This window comes from Mustela nigripes, chromosome 6 (assembly GCF_022355385.1).
Source record: "Mustela nigripes isolate SB6536 chromosome 6, MUSNIG.SB6536, whole genome shotgun sequence".
NCBI classification, from domain to species: Eukaryota; Metazoa; Chordata; class Mammalia; order Carnivora; family Mustelidae; genus Mustela; species Mustela nigripes.
Genome location: NC_081562.1, coordinates 111,287,686 through 111,293,685, shown reverse-complemented (window position 1 = coordinate 111,293,685; position 6,000 = coordinate 111,287,686). Strand labels below are relative to the sequence as shown.

General features: G+C 53.2%; 1 long non-coding RNA gene across 1 annotated transcript; it reads left to right on the top strand.

Annotated features, from left to right (window-relative positions):
- Positions 1-1,082: 1,082 nt before the first annotated feature.
- On the top strand, positions 1,083-5,323 carry LOC132020849 (uncharacterized). The gene is made up of 3 exons (XR_009405110.1): positions 1,083-1,500; positions 2,644-2,752; positions 5,048-5,323. It is a non-coding gene; the product is annotated as an uncharacterized LOC132020849 (long non-coding RNA).
- Positions 5,324-6,000: the final 677 nt, after the last annotated feature.

The following is a 6,000-nucleotide window of genomic DNA, read 5'->3' as shown; positions in this document are numbered from 1 at the left end:
AATAAAAAATAAATTAAAAAAAAAAAGAAAGGACTCGGGACTGGAGAGCAGAGACCAGAATGTGACCTCTGGCACGTGGGAACCACTCTGTGCCCTTCCATTGTGGGAGCCCACGAGGTGCCTTCAGTGTCCAGCCTGGGTTGGGTTTCTCCTACTTGCAGCCCAAAGGCTCTTCCTCGAGACGCCCCCAGGCAGCTGGTCAAGGCAAGGTTTGGTGCGGCATAAAATGAGCCACTTGTGGATCGGCGGCTCCAGGTGACGCTTTCTCACCTCGTTGAGTTTCTGCGGCTCCTGCAGACAGTCAGGACTGGGACACCCACAAGCCCACGTCTGTCGCACGTTCATGTGGTATCCTGAGTGTGCCTTCCTCGCTCGGATCCTGACAACGAGGAGGATGGAAGACATGTGTCCGTCCTGTGTTACAGTTTCCGGTACCATCTGTACATCACACACACCGAATAGGCATCTGTGGTACCCGGGGTCCTGCACAGACTGGAACAGTCCGCACGTGAACTGTGAAACCTAAAGCACCCTGGCTGGAAGACGCAGCCTGATGCCACCTCTCTCCCCCCGGGGCCCTTGAGTCCTCAGCCAGATTAGCGGCCTCCTGGGTTGTATGGACACCAGCTCCCTGTCCATGCTTGGCGGAGATTTCCAACACAGTGGTACAGGCTTCTCCAGTCTGTGGAATCCCCTAAATAAAGGAGAAGCCCCCCACGTCCTAAATAAAAGGGGAGGAGATGATGTCTTCTGTTTTGGAAAAACCACACTCACCCACAGTGTGTCCTGGGGTGCGCCCGAGATGAAATTCGTGGAAAATGGAAGGTTCTGGAAGACGGTGCCTAGAAGGGCCTGTGTGGCTGCATTAATGGTATTGTCTCTGCCATTATGGGGACAATGGCAAGGCTCTACCCGGCATTACAAGTAAAAGGCAAGCGGATCTCCCTCATGAGATGTGCATTGCTACCATTTCCAGAATGAGGAAGTTGGTCTGTCTGGGAATAAATTTCAAGGCACTACGAACGCTATTTGCATAGTTACTTCCTGGAACTGCCGTCTTTTTGAGGCCGTATATTCAGGAGCAGGGAGAATAGGCCCATTGTCTCCCTGACGGCGCGTTCCCCGGTGTGATTAGAACAACTGAGAACCCAGAGCGCGCTCCCGACTCCAGCCACGAATGCAGAGTGGCCCAGCCACACAGCGTCAAGGTCCCAAGGACGTGAATTCAGAAATGACGAAATCACAGACGTCAACAACAGCTTGCCTCCCTCCACGCCAGGCTTCCATCCAGATGGAGTGAATCCTCCCTTATCGACACACCTTCCTCTGTGACCTGACTCAAGCCCTGCAGTGCTCGGGGTCCCTCTGAGAGCCTCTGAACTACCCTGCCTGCTCCTGCTCGCCCCTGGGTCACCGACAACCAGGAGCGTTTGCACGGTTTTGCAGACTTCCCAAGACACTTCCACTCGTGATTTTGTCCCGGCCTCGTGAAACTCTGAGGTGAGAGGACATTTATCCTTACCACGATTTTGTTGACGAGTGATACTGGGATCCTGAAAAGGTCAGGGGTTCCCTGCATAGTGGCCGAGCTTCCGTGCCTTGACCTGAAGCCGGAGCCTGAGATCAGGAGTTTACGATCAAAATCCCACGTGCTTTCTACTTCGGTGGCGCTCCGACTCTGAGTGGATGCGTGGTGGGGGTACAGAGGGTGGGCAGGGGGAAGATCTCGGGGCGCCAGCCCTCGAGCCTGTGCGGGTTGGGAGGGCGGCTTTATGCTCGAGGTAGCTTCAGGTATCAACGCTCACGTTGGCCATGATCTCAGTCGCTTGGGCATTCATTCTTGCTGGCTGAGCAAGCAGGTCACAGGTGTGAATGGTACCTTCCCAGGTCCCTCAAAACCCTGGATGCCCCACAGGACACATCTTCCTCCGATGCCCTTTGCAGATTCTAGCTTCTCTTGCCCAGGTGTGTTGGCTCAAGGACCCACCACATTTTGCCGACCTCTCCACATCCTCTTGCATTTTAATCACAAGCACTCTGGCTTGGACGCCTCCTGCATGGTGTGGGTGTCGGCTACCCCTGCAGCTCCTCCGCGGGCATGGGGACCCTGCACTCTGGCCGTCCATCCGTGCACCAGAGGAATTGAACACCAGGGTTTCCGGCCATCCTCACAGGCTCTCAGATCGCTTAGTGCTGCATTTCTCTTCTTCCCTGACAGAGTGGTTCTCCCACAGCTGAATGGGGGGAAATCCCATTAACAAGTGGGAAATAGCACTTATTTAGTTTTTTGTCAAGTTTAAGAGGCTTAAATTGGTTCCAGTCTCTAAACAAACCTGCTTCAAGTCATAAAAAGCGGGGAAGGCACATTCAAGTCTATGCTTACACAACAATATGCTTTGTCTCTATTTAAAAAGTGTTTGCAGACCACCTGAACAGCAAACACACCATGCATGGGTGTGTGGGGTTGCTTGTGATCACAGAAGAAAAACACTGGTGTAAATGTGCAATCAGGAGAGAGTCTTAGGGTCCCTTTCGATTACTCCTGAAATTCCGTGATGGACAAATTCAACTTCTATATCTTTAAGACTATTCAAATAAGCGCACATAAAACGCTCATAAAATAAGAGAAATATTCTTTTCTAGAGCAACGTTTCTTGCAAGCAGCCCATTTCCCAACAACGTTGAATTGTCCACGTGGCAGAGAGATGCCAGCGGGATAAGTGCACGGACACAGAGGACTGTCCATGGGAAGGTAACACCGGGCAGCCTCTGCGCCTGCAGGGGCAAAATATGTTGGTCTGGAAATGTGGGGAGTCTCTGAGTCCAAAAACCTCCGCCAGCAAAAGCCTCTCACTCGCTCACCCTGGACTCCCTTTGCATAGTAAGGCGCTCTCCACAGGGCTGAGGGAGAGACGCTGTGGGTCCCTCTCCCCTTTCCTGCTGATCCCAAAGCCTGGCATCATACTCGAGGAAAATATGAATGTGCAAACTAAAACAAATCAACAGGTACCAGGATCTCCTTTTGGAAAGTCCGTCTTACTAACAGAGACACGTGTTGAACAGCGGTGCCGCTGGACGGAGGTGGTGAGGGAAGGGTGGCGGGCGGTCGGGTCGGTTGGCGCACGGCACACAGTGAAGGGGCAGATGGGAATGGAAAATCCCTGATGGGGCTGCCCTCGTGGGGGCTGCAGGGACCCCCGAGGAGCCCCCCAGGCTCTCCGGGACATGGCGAGGAGACGCGATCTTATCTCCGTGGGCAGTGGTCGCAGCGGCGGATGGGCAGGACCAGCCCTGGGAGGGCCCAGCCACACTGGGGCGGAAAGACGCACTGAGAACCGACGATCTGGTGGAAGCTGGTGGACGTGGGGCCTCTCACGCGTCAAAGAGCACACGACCCCACCGGCTCCCACAGCCACAACCAGATGCTGACCGCACAGGCCGGGCTGGCCGAGGCCTTGCCTTTCTGCCCAGCTCCCAGGGAGGCTGCAGCGGCCGCTGCTGCTGGCGCGGCGTATGCACGGAGGAGCGGCCCCAAGACGTGGCGGCCCAGCCAGGTGTCGGGTCATGCCCGCACCGTCTGATGGTGGCCAGAGCGGACTGCGGGAGCTAAGGGCACAGGTGAGGCTTTCCTCCCGGGAAAGTCTCCAACCAGACAGCACGGGGGATGCTGAGCCGAGACCGCTGGTCGTTCACTCCGCCGCAGCCAGCCTCCCCAGCCGGATGGTCTCTTTCTTACTGACCTTTCACGTGCCCTCAAGTGGTTCTGTGGCATCTGAGTGTGAAGGGCATCTTTTTCCTTCCCATTTTGCTCCTTCCCTCCTTCTTTTTTTTTTTTTTTTTTTTTTTAATGGGAGGTTTTTATGCCGGTCTCTGAGTTCGGACATTCAGTACAAGTTCTTATTTTTTTAAGGTTTTACATCCTCTCCCTCGATGGATATGTGACAATACAGTCTGATTGTTCTAATCACGGCACGTATGGCAAATAATGACTAATGAAACTTGGTGCAATGTGGCATATGGGAGTTCGCCGATTGCTTTTGCTCACACTTTCTCTTTTAATCCTTGCGATGCTCTGGGAGAATCTAGCATGTGTTCCATTCCACATTCCAGGGACAAAGTCCAAGCCAAACATGGCATTTTCTGAGAATCTTGCCTTTCTCATCCCATGGACCAAATAAGCAGGCTGACATTTTAAAATATGTTTATCCCCAAACCGGTTTACTGGCACCATACATGAGAATGCTCTGTGCAGGGTTCCGGCAACGTGGAAGCTTCAGGAACAGGGAGGCGAGCCCAGGAGAAAGTGATGCGCCCACGGCAGGGCTCCTCGTCCCTCCTGTGCCTTGTCCGACAAGGCTGAATGCAGAGAGGGCAGGCGTCCTCTGTCCACTGGGGCTCTCAGAGCTGCCCCAGGCTGGACCTGGTGTCTGAATTGAAATCACTCCACAGAGCTCACTCGGACGCCCTACCACACCCCCCGACAAATGGGCCCACCAGAGCTACTTCTTGGCAAGTATGCCAGTGTCCACGCCTGTAGCCCTGATTCTGAGAAGAGTTCATGTGCCGATCTATTAAAGTTCACTTGGAAAGGAAGGACCCAATTTTGGATGGACCCAAGGATGTCCTAAAAGTTTCCATTTAGAACATGCATTTTTTGAATTGTAACTGACACATTTTTGACCTGAAACCCAAGAAACATGAAGGGTAAGTAAAACCACGTTCACTGTCCCCAGGTAATCGGAAGGTAACAAGAATTCAGAATCCACATTGGGGAGGGTATGTGCTTTGGTGAGTGCTGTGAAGTGTGTAAACCTGGCGATTCACAGACCTGTACCCCTGGGGATAAAAATATATGTTTATAAAAAATAAAAAATTAAAAAAAAAGAATTCAGAATCCACGCAATGAAAAGATTTCCTTTAAAATTTAAGACACAAGATCATTTTTAAATTGCTTTACACTCGGTGTATTTCAGTGACATCAAGAAGTCTTACGTGAGTTCCAGGGGAGTCACTGACACCTCCAGTCAGACAAAATGTCCTCCCCAAGCAGATGGATGGTCCTACCCCTGCCCTGTTGGGAGGAGCCCGAGCGGACCTGCGCGGGGTGTCCTGAGTCTGTCCAGGCGGAGCTGGAAAGACCAGGTGGATGAACGGCCCTCGGAGGGCGTCCGTCAGGACTCCGTACGTCTTCGATGACAATGCACCGGAGAGTCCTATCTGACTTGTAGACCTTTCCTTGTAAATGCCACCTGCAGGCCATTCTTGTCAACACATGCCCAGAATTATAAACATCTCCGGTATTTTAGGATTGTGTGAAGGTTCTGTGAATATTAAAAAAACAAAAACAAAACAAACAACTATGGTGTGGCTGTTGTCGGGTGTTCGTCTCTGAATCCGACCAAACCAAATCTCATGGGAAAACAAGAGAAAAGAAAGATAATCCTTTCCTGCTTCACTTGGGCCTGGTCCCTGGCACCCACCTGTCTGGGAGGAGCCCGAGGGTGAGCGCGAGGGCAGGAGGGCTCTGGGCCTCCGCCAGCCAGTGTGAGGACCGGCCACGGGCAGGAGACATTACCTGCAAAATCCGAGGGCTGAGGGGTGGGATCAGAGATGGTGGGGATGGAGAGGGACCTGCCGGGCTCCCCGGGCCCGGGGACAGCAGGGTGACGAGAGAGTACAGGGGCGGAAGGACCAATCCTGCAGGGCCCTGAGCCAGGCTGAGCAGTGTCCACTTCCAAGTGCAGCAGGAAACTTATGAAGGACTTGAATTATAAAGGACATTGCACCACGATGGGGGAGACCCTGGAGGCAGTGGGTAACACAACACACGTATGTGTGCTCAGATATGAGGACGCGGGACAAAACACACACGATGGGGTCCGGATGCAAGGCAGAGAGGATGGGGACCCAGGACAGGTTGAGATATGAGGCAGAGAGGTCAGTGAGTCTCCACAGCCCCAGGATGCCGGGAGCAAGAAGGGCAGATTCCGTCTCGGATGT